Genomic DNA, 13,224 nt, shown 5'->3' on the forward strand with positions numbered 1-13,224 from the left:
TATAATCTCTTCTCACCCACCCATAAAGCTATCAGATTCAATACCTTATCAATCTTAAATATATTTTAAAAAACTAACAAAAATATTTGTGTTTAAGTAGGTATTGAATGTCTGGATAGATAAACTTCATGACTTCAGTTTTCTCCATGGTTGTTTCTCAGTTCATAATTCAAGCTCATACCATAGGTCCAACTTGTGAAATCAATACACAACAACTACAGATTGTGTCAAGTCACAAACTGACACTGGTATTGAACTTCCGGATTTGAGACCAGGTATAAAGACAAGGAACAAAAACACCAAGAAGACAGCAGTTGGGGTTTCCATTGCAGATATAGAAGACAAACATTTTGCAGCTTCCATTAACTTTCAACTTAACCTGGGATACAGAAAGAAATGTATAGGGGCATATTTTTAAATTCTGGGTGATAACACACACACAATATCATGCAGGCAGGAAAATCACAGACTCATCAAAGAGATCCTTTGTTCTTTAAGAGGTAGCAAAACATTGAGATTAAGGGCACAGGCTCTGGAATCACTTTGCCTGGCTTTGAATCCTACCTCTATAAACTAATAATTTTTAACCTTGAACAAGATAGTAAATTGCATTGGTATTTCAATTGCATTAACAAAATGAGTATAATATAGTACTTAACTCACAGAGTTGTTGTGGTCTTTGAACAAATTAATACTTTATCTCATAGAATATGACTCGTTATGTTATATAAACCAATAAACAATGCCAAATAAACAATGATTTCCTATAGGTTATCAAATATATACCAATTCCAGAGCTGTTAATATGTGAAAGAAAATATTTATTTTAGGATTGATAAAATATGGTCCATATGAGCATCTAGATCAGTGTCTGACAGATTTTACATGCATATTAAATGTTAGCTGTTATTACTTGCAATGTCCAAGTAATAATCATATTAAGAATTGTCAGTAAGCTGTATTTATGTTCCCTTCATTTTCCTTCTTCTGGAGAAGGGAGAATTGTGATCTTCTACAAAATGGTATCATTAGGAATATAAATATTTAGTCTGGTAATGATAGCTGGTATTTCAATTTAAGAGTGACTCTAGGGAACTGCTGACTAGGTAGGGCCACACACCTTTCAGTGTTCTACATTTACCCCTCCCAAAGTCACACACAGCTGGGGGACAGAGAGTCTTCCCTGGTGGGTGAAGGAACTGTCCCTGAGTCAAAGTTAGTATATATGAGCCCTTGTGCTTCTTGATAGACAATACGAAGACTATTGAAATCTTCAGAACAACAACACTTTGGAACTTCAAAAATTACAGAAAATAAGATCAACTTACTGATGCAAGCAATTCACCCTTTCTTGTTAATGAAATTGAAATTTCATGGGGAATGAAATAATGGCATTTGCAGCAAACTGGATAGAATTGGAGACCATTAATCTAAGTGAAGTAACTCAGGAATGAAAAACCAAACATCGTATATTCTCATTTAGCAGTGGGAGATAAGCCATGAGGATGCAAAGGCATAAAAAAGATACAATAGACTTTGGGGCCTCAAGGGAAAAGGTGGGAAGGGGGTGAGAAATAAAAGACTATACATTGGGTACAGTGTACACTGCTTGGCTGATGGGTACACCAAAATTTCAGAATCACCGCTGAAGAATTTATGCACGTAACCAAACATCACATCACTTGTTCCTCAAAAACCTATTGAAATAAAAAAGAAAGAAAGAAGTTGGGATTTTATAATCTATAGTGTGCGCGTGTGTGTGTGTGTGTGTGTGTGTGTGTGTGTGTGTGTGTGAGATCATTACCCATATATTCATAGACTAAAACTTGGGTGACTTTAGTAAATAATAAATAAGCATCGGAATACAGTAGGTTCCTAAATTCTTCTCTTCAGTAGGGAGCAATAAATATTGTTTATTGAAGGAATGAAGAATTAAGCCATCATAATAAATGAATAAATTAGAAATAAAATAAGTAAATGAGACAGTAAGATCCAGTGGAATGTCTGAAAGAGGGATGTCACATTTTAGCTAAAGTGCTGGCCTTGTCATCTCACTCAGAACCAGGGTCACAACATTTTTGGACAAGAAAGCATATTGCCTAACATATTAACACAGAAATAAATGGATCTGCTAAGTCACTGAAATGCAAAGCAAAGGCATACGCTAAAATAAAGAGATTTGTTACCCTGACTCCTGGTGGAAAGGTCAGGCGTTTCCTTTGCTAATAGCCAGTGAACCAATGAATGGCATACCATTAATGGATGTCTTAAGTTATGGGAAGGAATCGGGTTACCCAAATGAATGTTCTTTCAATCCACTAAAAGGAAATAATCAGCAACCTAGAACTAGAAGAGGTTTTACATTAAAGAGTTTCCTTTACATCTTGAAATGTGCACCACTAGTTTAGTTAAAAGGAAATGGAGGATGACTAAACTCCTAAAGGAAAAGGAAGTACCATGTTCTTGGTGACAAGTTGGGGCAAATCTTCATTCATGGCTGGTGGCCAGGTTCCTGACTCTAGAAACAAGTAATTCTAAAATATAAGTGTTAATTGCTGTTAAGATAGAGAATGGTGAGTGAAGAGTGATGGAGTTTTAGTGTCAGTTCAGTTATATATGTTCTTATACATGTCAATGAAAACTTACCACAATTTGCCCAAAGAAAAAGGCAAGAATTTGGTTTCTTGGGCTTCTGCATGCTTAGTATTATCATAACACAACTAGACTAGAAGGGTAAAGTTATAGAAACTCCCAGGGGTTGGAAAGGAATTTCTGTCCTTCATATGGATTTCTCAGTTCACTGGATATGTGATATTATTGTGGGATTTTCTCTTAACCCTTAAGTACCTATCTCTTTTGTAGGCACAGTAAAACTCATGAGAGCTATAACTGGGTACACAAAGACCAATTTGTCATACCATTTAATCACAACAGGGTTCTCATTGTGAAGCATCAAGTCACAATCCCTTTGTCAATTCCCTTAGCTGATAGAAAATGAAAAATACCTTTGAGGTGGCTATTTAATGCACTATAGGCTAATAGTACTTGTCCTTCTTTGATAAAGTAACAACTTGCTTTCTGGGGTCATTGTTTCATCTTACTCCATGTCCTATACTGCTGATTCAAATATAGTGATACTGACTTCAAAGGGAGCTTAATGGTGCATGGAGAATGACAGGAAACATGGCAGGAATCTGTAAGAGAGAACTTTGCAAGGTCAGGTTACCTTTCTGCAATGTCCTTATGAGCATCTCAAACCATTTTTTTTTCTTTCTATTTTCAGGAATCAATGAATATTTGGCCCTTTTCTTATCCATAACCCCCAGTGAACTCATTGAAATGTTTCCTTTATATTCTATAGACAATGCAATTAATACACGGGTTCTTCTGGTCTGGGTATGTAATTCATATTACCTTGCTTTGAAGCTCTCTCATCAGTGCCCTGCGGATGAAATCAGAATTTTGATTCCAACTTATATCACCTTCCTCAGACATAAATACATTTGAGAAAGTGATGAAAACCAGCAATCAAAATGTTGCTTTTCTTGATAGAGCACCAAATTCGGTACCTTTCTGAGACTTCTTGTAGTCATCCCCTTTCCTCCAAATTTGCTAATGTGATCATATTGATAAAGAGTGAATAGATTTGAGTCCTTATTTTCCTTTGAGCTTTAGCATAAAGTGGTCCTGAAAACCTATCCTATTTTTATATAAAATGGGCATGCATGCATACACAATCTCTACCTATGCCAAAGCATTTTCTTTATTATAATGAGATGTATCTTTCTGGATTTTCTGCACAATCAGACTGTAATTAAGCATGGGAGGCTGCAGGTAAGTGCATGAGATGCATATTTAATTAAAAGAGAAAATGCTGGTTAAGTATCAATTCATATGACATTCAACTTACAAGAATTCAGAAAGCTACTCTTTCTTATATATTTCCTTTTATATGTGTGTATGTATTTACACACATGTATGTTTTCACACTGGAATCATATTCTCATTTCATATGCTAGAGTTGCTGCCACATGTACTGCCCCATCCAAGAAAATGTTGATATATATTGAAAATCTCCATGAAAAATAAAATGGTTGCATAAATTCATGTAGGGCAAATATAAAAAGCAGTCAGGACCCAGCAGGCTGAGTCAATGTATAGCCTGCATATGGAAACAATGACATGATTGTTTACTCACTGGTTTAATGATATTCACTTTCTCCTAATGGCAACGTGGAAAATGTGAGTACCAGATGCTGCGCCCAGAGCACAGAAGAGAGAACAGGGGAAGGTCTAGAATAAGGAATTTATCCTGACACCAGAATGTAGTGTAACTCTTCAGTTTATTAACGCCGTGTGTTTTTTTGGGAAAAAATGCTTTGATGTCTGCAGCTTAAATTTCCATATTTTTATAACAGTTCAGCAACAAATTTACATATTTCCTGGAATCTGCAGATATAAAAGCGGTAAAACACTCCAGGCATTATTAGACAGTAGATTATAACCCATTACTATTGTTTCAATTAGCAATGTAAAAGTGACCTGCAGTGTTCAGATGACCCACTAATGGATTTAAATGCTTTCAAATATTAATGCAGGTTTTCTAAAGATGAATCCCAAACCCATTATTCCTGGAACAACTATGAGCTGAAAAGCTGGCAATGATTGTGCATTATGTGGAAAGGCTCATGGTTAATTAAATGAATACCTAGCATTACACTATTCACTTTAGTGCTACAAAATTATTTCTCATTGATTTTTACATTCTGAGTCCGTGATTCAATTTACTTCTGCAATTTGTGTTGCCATGTCAATAAAAGAGAGCTGCTTGAAGATGGAAGCATTAGAGACTGATAAATACATTAAGATCCAATGCAAACTGCAGTTTTCCTATTGTTTTCCTCTATTGAAATATCATTTTTAGCAGCACTTTGTTATGTATTATTAATACAATTTTTGTTTGCTTCCATCTGCTCTCTTCTCCCCTTTTCTATTCAGGAACTGGAATGTTAGTGATTGCTTGAGGGTGAGTAGCTAATTTTTCAGTAACAAGTTCTCTCACTATCAAGAACAAAAGCACCATCAACACAAATCTGTTATTTCACGTTAAATGAACTAGAAGGCCAGATTCTTCATCAAAGACAGTGTGGGGAGTTACTGTGTGTGGGTGTGTTTTAATTTCAAGGAGTAAATGACACTCCTGCCTGTTAAGCCATGAAAGCTAAAACATATTAAGTAGTTCTAACTCCATTATACAATTTATAAAATATAAATACAATTTGATATATTTATAATGTGCATATTTTATTCAAAAATTATATTACACATTTTATAATTGAATCCAAATGTGCCTTTTCTCTTTGCAACCTACCTTGACTCAGTTCTGTAAAAGTCCAAAATTGTAAGTTGAGATTTGCTGTAACTTTTTTTTCAAAATTTTGGAAACTTCAGCTCACAGTTTTTGGTGTCTAAAGAAATCTTATATGTGCTATTTTCATGTGATTTAGGCTCATTATGTGGGAGATGTTTGATATATCCTGTAAAGTTAATATTTCCTGAGGAAAGTTGGTTTACCGGTCAAATACAACAATCAATATCTTCTACCTAGTTCACTAGAGTTTATGACGCCCAAATTGTCTCCATAAATATTGTCATTAGATCTCAACTCAACCCATGTTTAAATTTGTCTGTAGTCTCTTTAGAGAACATGGATAATCAAATCGTAAGTAAGTTTTATGTTCATCTCTGAAGGAGTTACCTTTCATTGTCTACAGTCTTCTTACAAAACCCGTCTTCAAGCCATTAGTTTGTATATTGACCTGAGTTGCTGATTAGAGTTTGACCATTGATAGGATATAGAGCCTACAATGTAGAAAATTTTATAGTGAAGATTATTTTGCAAATAGTTTTAAGGGCATCTTATAGACATAAGATAATCAAAATGATACAAATGACCAATAAATATCATAAAAGTTTAGCTTCCCTATAAATTAATGAATGCCGATTTAAAGAAATCTGTTGCATTTTGCATATAAAATTGCCAAAGTGGAGAAGAGAGCATAGTATAATATTTAATACTGGTGAGGGAATATATACATATATTCTATTTAATATATATATTTAATATACTATTATATGTATATATCACTGGTGGGATATACAAAGATGCAACTTTTCTAAAGGTGATTTGTACATAAAGTATTTTTAAATTTTCTAAGTTCTGTATGCCCTTCCACTCTGAAATTCTACTTTTTGGAATTTAAGCTCAAGAAAAAATTATGAATATGTATAAACATTTAGCTATATAAACTGTTCATCTAGACCTTACTTCAAGTGTCATTTATGAGAATGAAAAATTTGAAAGCATCCTAAATGTTTAAAATGGGGAATAAGCTAATAAATTATGGTAGTTAGTATGATTAAATATTGTTCAAGGACGTAAAATAATGTACAACCTATTTAATGACATGGAAATATATTTACATTATATTGTCTGTTGAATAAGATACATTTCAGACACACACACACACACACACTTGCTCAGCCACTCACACGTGACCAAACTTTGTAGAATGTGTACTATGGCCTCTTATGTAGTATTTAATGTTAGGATAATTTTGAAGCTATCCCAAGGGATTTAAATTTATAGTTTTAAATTATTTTTATATAAAGGTAACTTCTCTTTATTCTAGAGCAATTTGAAATGCTTTTAAACAAAACAAAGATAACCTACTTATTTGAAAATCTATATGAAGATATATAGAAGAGAATGTAGACTGGAAGGATACTTAAGAAAATATTAACAAGAGATTTGTAGCTGGTATGTTGTGAGTTATTATTTTCTTGCATTTTTAAACATTTATACACGGAATATGGGTAATATATTTTTAGTGGCTAAAAAGTATGATTGAGAATTATTGCTTAGTTATCCTACACTAAAGCCAAGTGAAAAGAAATCCTTGTAACTCTTACAGATGGAAAGATGGGACAATTAGAAACAACCTGTCAACTGGGAACAACTGGTGTGGCTGTCAAAAACATAGATTAGAATCCTGTTTCCCTGAGTTAACTAGCTGGGGGACACTAGGCAACTCACTTAACTTCTCTGAGCTTCAGTTTCTTCTAAATATACCTATATCTCTTAAAAGGGAAATGGTCAAATGCGAAAAGAAAATTCTTGGCTTCGTTACATCTGGATGTTGAGGTGTAGTGGCTTCTGAAAGGGCTGCACATGCTTGCCTGTTTCCCACCCCTGTTCCAGTTCAATGCTTCACTCATTGTCCTAAGTTGCATATGCTTAAAAACCAACATGACTTTTACTTTGTAACATTTACTTTGGAGGATTTTCTGTTATTAAAATGAAATCTATCTTTTCAGAAGAGAGCAGAGCAATAAGTAATCAAGCCATGTTCATAACACTTTGTCCCCAGTAATTAGTAAAACATCATTGCTGGAGTTGTGGCCTTTGCCTGAGCTCCGAGACAGCAGGGCCCATCCAAGTCAAGTTCTCTTTGCCACTGTAACTCCTATGTCTGCACATAGTAGGTTCATATCACCCAACACATTGATGTGATACATCCAAATAACAGTTTCAAGATTTACGCTCTGCATTTTTAATGAATATTTATTTATCTCTTTGTAGAAAAATTGAAATAAGTAACTAATACATGATTATATAATACTTTGCTTATTATTTAGCTACTAAATAAAAAATGTATAATAGGAGAAGAACAAGAACAGTTTCTGCTTTTAGAAACATGGGGCTCATGTTCAGTAACCAACAACTAACTCTCTCCTTTGCCAAAGGCCCTATCACACTCTCTCATCCCCATCCTCCACCTCGTAAGTCACAGTTGCACAGCTTGGAACTGGATCCTGGCTTGCACCCCTCAGGCAGTGCCTGAAGTGTGGCTGGCTGGTGCAGATGGCCAAGAGTAGGCCTTTGGGCACAGAGTACTCTTTATTAGGTCACTGGGGACGATTTTTTTTTTTTAAGATTTCTTTATAATAGAACTGTTCAGTATCCAGACAGTAATTCAGTAATCACTGTGGCTGAAGTTAGACTCTAAGGATAAGCACACTTTCTAGAATCTGGCTGGGGTTCATCAGATTTGCACTGAGAACCAGATTGGCTGGTTCTCAGTGAAACACATTTACGGGAGAAACAATATTAGGCTTTTAGTGCCTCAGTGTGCTCATCTTCAAAATGGGACTAGTTACAATATATAAATGTATATAAATCCTGTGACTGTTATGGAGATGAAATTAGTTAATATAGAGAGAGCATGTTAAGCAGTGAAAGGACAGGGCAGGTTCTTAAATATTAGGTCCTACTAATTACAATGATTACTACTCGACTGCTCCTGGTGAAGGTCTGATCAACATTTCAAGAGGCCTTGTCAGAGGTGAGACAGAAAGCAAACTGAAATCTCTCTAAGCTTAGTGGTGAAGTGAGAAAATGGCTCAGATTATTAAAACCATGAAGATATTGAACTAAATTCCTTTACAAATTCCTTCATTCTTTACTTGGTAGGCACAAACCTGGCTATAAATATTCAGTAGGCATAGTTTTATAGTTGAAATAAAACTTAACAGTGTATGTTCAGCTTAGTTTAGTCTTCCATTGAAGGGTAGAATGAATTGTTAAGTGTTAGCCAGCCAGATGCCAGGGTTAAACTTAGTTCTCTTGCCTCACAGCCCTGGACTCTCTCTACTGTACATATTTGTCTTAATGGCTTAGAAGAGACTATTTTTAAGTTAAACCACAAACAAAACAAAAACAAAGCAAAAGACTGCAGCTCTCTTAAGTCTTAGGGCATTAAATGAGACTTTTTTTTGACATTATTATATTTTATAAATCACCTTATGTATTGGAATACACACACACACACACACACACACACACACACACACACAATCTCCCTCTTAATTATTAACCAATAGGCCTCTAGATCCAGTGCTTACAAATACATTTTTACAGGAAACTTCAAGATCCCATATGCCACTGCTTTCTCAGTAGTGTTTTGCGGAGGAATGGCTAGAATGATACTAGAGGCTGCTAGGCTTGCATCCAGGGCAAGGATTGGCTGCATGGCAGTTGTGTTGTCCTCGGGTTCTAGGAAGCACTGATGGAGGACCTCGTTGTCTGCTGCAATATAAAAGGAACACTTGATCAGAGCATGTCACTCTCATTCATTTTAAAAACAACATGCAGAGTTAAATAGATCCAGTGCTGAAGTATGTAGCTCTCCATGCTATAGAAGGAAGCATTGTCAGTAGATAAAAATTTTAAACTGACAGTTTAAGATGGTGTCATAAATTGTACTTTCCACAAGTTAACTTACCAGAGAATATGGCACTATTCACATTTGGCCAAAATTTACATGACGTGAATTTTGTTTTTGTGTTTGCCTATGTTATCTTTACTTGCACCATTATCTTGATTAATACCCAAACAGATAATGAGATAGAAACATTGGAATAACTGCAACATAAGTAACGAGGGGAAGATAGTTTGATGAAAGTAGGGTCTCTTCATAGTGAAATAGACAAAAAGCACATTTTGAACATGCATTTTCTTTTAAAGATTTTTTTCAAATTTGATGATATTTATTTAATGTTATCTAAGATTAAGGTACATCAAGAGAAAATAATTCTCTGTGCTATACCATAAAAGCTATAAAATCTAATTAGAGAGTGGAAGTTTGATAGAAATTATTATAGCCACAAAGAATTACAACATAATAAATAGTATAGATTTTAGGAACTTACTATCTAAGGTAGGTAGTGCATACATTACTCAGCTATGTGAAAGTCATCTATAGAAATATTTATTCAGTAGTGAACTAAATGAGGTTGCTGAAGATTATTAAGGTCACTATAAAGACATTAAACCATGGAGAGGGAGGGGAAAAATTCTGAAAATAGAATCAATGGAATGTAAAGTCTGAAATCCACAAAGAACAGACGTATTGCATAAAAAATACTTTTTGACTTGTTATATAAATAGCTTCGTTTTTCAAAAGCATTAGGAAATACATTTTACATAATATGATCAGAAAAGGAAAACTGCATTCTGTGCAGAGCTTCATGTGAATTCATTTTCTTTGTTATGGCTTAACTAGCCCCAGCTTCTCACCTCTAATCATAACAGACTCCTTCTGGTTTAATTATGTTTCAAGTTCTGAAGATGAGTTAACCACTTACACAGTGAATTTGACTTGCATTGATCAGTTAAAAAAAAAAAAAAAAAGAAAGGAAGAAAAAGAAGTCTATGTTTTGATTAACCATTTAACTGACCAACATTGGCTTCTTAAGATGATTTTTTTTCAGTCATCCTAGTGAAGTGCCCAACATATAGACAGGATGCAAGAGGATCCCCTCAGACATTACAAAGGAAATAGTGTTATAAGTTAGTTTTTCATTAAATGCATAGCAGAGAGGCTGAGAACTGAAACAGAGAGGACTTCCACTCCACTGAAGGAAATTGTACCTTTAGGGACCAAATGGTGGAGAAAATTGCTAGAAAGAGCAGGACAATTTAACCTGAAGCTTGACTGTGCATCTTATCCATTTGTCCAGCTAAAAAAATCAATTTCTCAGTTTACCATGACAATTTTAATTGTAGGGCTGACTATATCACAGAAGAGCAAACATGAGATTAGATCTGAAAATATGTAATTTACTTTGGCAATCAAATAACAATAAAACTATTAAAATATAGCATCCCCTTCACTTATATACTGAACATGTGTTCTTAACATATTCTGAAATACATGTTCACCATACACACATATAGGATAGTTTCTTACAAAAAGTAATTGAAAAACTAAATATTCATTATCTAAATATCAGGGTTCTGGGAAAGTACTACTGACGTTTACATTGTGTTTTATCACATTTTTTCCTATTTTGAGGCTACGAAAAAGCAGATTTTATACTCAGATTTTTTTTTTTGTCTTTTTTAGACTCTAAAGATATTAAACTAAGAGCAACGATGTTTAGGCATGAAAAAGCTTAGTACTGGATGTTCACTCTTCAGAACTGTAAATTTTGGTGCTAGCTTTAATTAGCTTTATGAAATTAACCAATATCTATTCTCAATACCTATTTTCCAGTATAAGATTTGCTGGACACTAGTTCAAATTTCCAAGTTCCTAGTGTTCAATGAGAAAACACAACTTTCTGTGATCAGTAATGTGACATATTCCTTAATATAACCAAAATAACTTGCCTATCTTTAAAATGAAAATAATAATGAAATGAAGGGCTTAAAACAGGGAAGGAAAACCAAAAGATATCACATGATTCTTAAAGAAATCACTTGTATTTGGAACTGAAATTATGCAAAAACTATGGAAATATTAAGTTCACAGTCATGATATATATGTATGTGTATACCTTATTTGAGATTCCACTAAAATTCTGTGAGCTGAAATTCACTGTAGGTAAGAGAAACTAAAACTGTTTTTCTACTGGACCTTACCTTCCTTGGAGCTCAGTGTATCTGATGTAATAAATTCACACTTTTCTGTGTTAAATTTGTTCATACAATAGAAGCTTATAAAAAAGAATATAGACTAAAGAGTAAGTTGCATAATGAGATTTAATCTATGTAAAATATCTCCCAGAAGAAATGTCCTTTACTTTGATCATATCCCTTGAAACAAGGTCCCCTGCTGGAAACCATAATAAATGAGAGCTTGGGAAAAAACTCATCTGGCAGGCAAGCTTGCCTTTTAAAACAAAAGTTCACCAAACCCACCAAGTCCATGATCCTGGGGTGGGCTTAATTAATGTCAATGAAATCTCCAAGGTTTCCTGAGGCTTAAAGGGGAAATAAATCTCTTTGGATTCTACATGCCTTCCTCTCTGAGATACTCAAGATTGAAGACACACAAACGCACACACACACATACATTCCACCTGTGCATGTGTGCACACATTGTACCCATATGCACACATGTGCACACAAATTCAGTCACATATACACACAAAGTAGTTGTCTATTTGATTATGCAGTATTCTTTATAAAATTTAATTTTTTCAGGGTAGGTTCACATGTCACTTTACTGTGATTCTCAACATGGCTCCAGAATGTCAACAGCTATATTGTCTCTTGTCATCAGAATGATTTAGCATATTTCTCTGAGTGGACATAATAACATTTCTGTCTTGCCTTTCAGCTCTGTCATTGAATCATATTTTTATTAAATGCACAGTGATGCTCTGTCAAGCTCAACTGAAAAGACGTACCTGAGTAGAATCTTCAGTTATTTTTCATTAAAATTTTATTTCATGTTAAATAATTCCTCATTGAATTAAAAGGGTTTGTTTTTTTCCAACTGTGCACTCTATTTCATTTCACTCAGAGTCAAAGAGATTCTGGGCCTGATTACACATCCTTTTATCAGAAACAAATTAATGCCAATGCCAGTAAAATATTTAATTTTATTTTATATTGGTTATGTATAGAGACTTACCAAGAGCATGTTCACAGATCACAGCAACCATTTGTCCCCCAAAAATGAAAGAGGATGCTAGAGATCAGCTTTCATTAATACCTAAACATAATATATAGTTAATGCTGATTCCCTGGGCTGGAAATAGCAATTCCATCCTGTAAATAACACATGTGACTTCTAATGTGAAACACACATATGCAACACACATACAATACACAATTTTCTGAACCGTTAAGCTGCTGTACCATACCTAGGGAAACAATCATATTCACTCCCCATTCACATCCTGAACAAAGGTTATTTTTATGAAATTTCTCTTTCAGTTGTTCTTCTCCTACCTTTCCAATTATGCCAGCCACAGCATTTTGAGCCTCTGAGTCTCTTTAAAAGTTTTGTTATGCAGACTTCAATTTTCTAAACATCTCAGAAATACACAAGTGGTCTTAACAAATATAGTGTGACTGCCGTGTGGTTTCGTTTGCTTTTGTAGTTTCTAAGACACTCTAGCATTATTTAATTAGCTAAAATTTCTTCTCTCTTGAGAAATGGAAACTCAATGAAATGTCAACAATGCTGTCAGTCTGCTTCAGGCTAAACTCATTACACAAAAACTAAAGGTAAAAATAGTCCAAGGCAGAATTCTTTGTCATAATTTTGAGGCCCACACCTCATGCCAATGAAATCCATATGTGATTCTATGAAAATGCTAAATTGGGAAGAGTAGCTAATAAATTATCTCAACAGAGGCAATAATTGATCA

General features: G+C 34.4%; 1 long non-coding RNA gene across 1 annotated transcript; it reads right to left on the reverse strand.

Annotated features, from left to right (window-relative positions):
* Window positions 1-7,674: 7,674 nt before the first annotated feature.
* Window positions 7,675-12,945, reverse strand: LOC119472619. Its single transcript, XR_005201766.1, has 3 exons — window positions 12,803-12,945; window positions 12,483-12,563; window positions 7,675-9,148 (listed from the first exon to the last, which is right to left on the reverse strand). It is a non-coding gene; the product is annotated as an uncharacterized LOC119472619 (long non-coding RNA).
* Between the last annotated feature and the right edge of the window lie 279 nt (window positions 12,946-13,224).

This window comes from Cebus imitator, unplaced genomic scaffold (genome assembly GCF_001604975.1).
Source record: "Cebus imitator isolate Cc_AM_T3 unplaced genomic scaffold, Cebus_imitator-1.0 Scaffold109, whole genome shotgun sequence".
NCBI classification, from domain to species: domain Eukaryota; kingdom Metazoa; phylum Chordata; class Mammalia; order Primates; family Cebidae; genus Cebus; species Cebus imitator.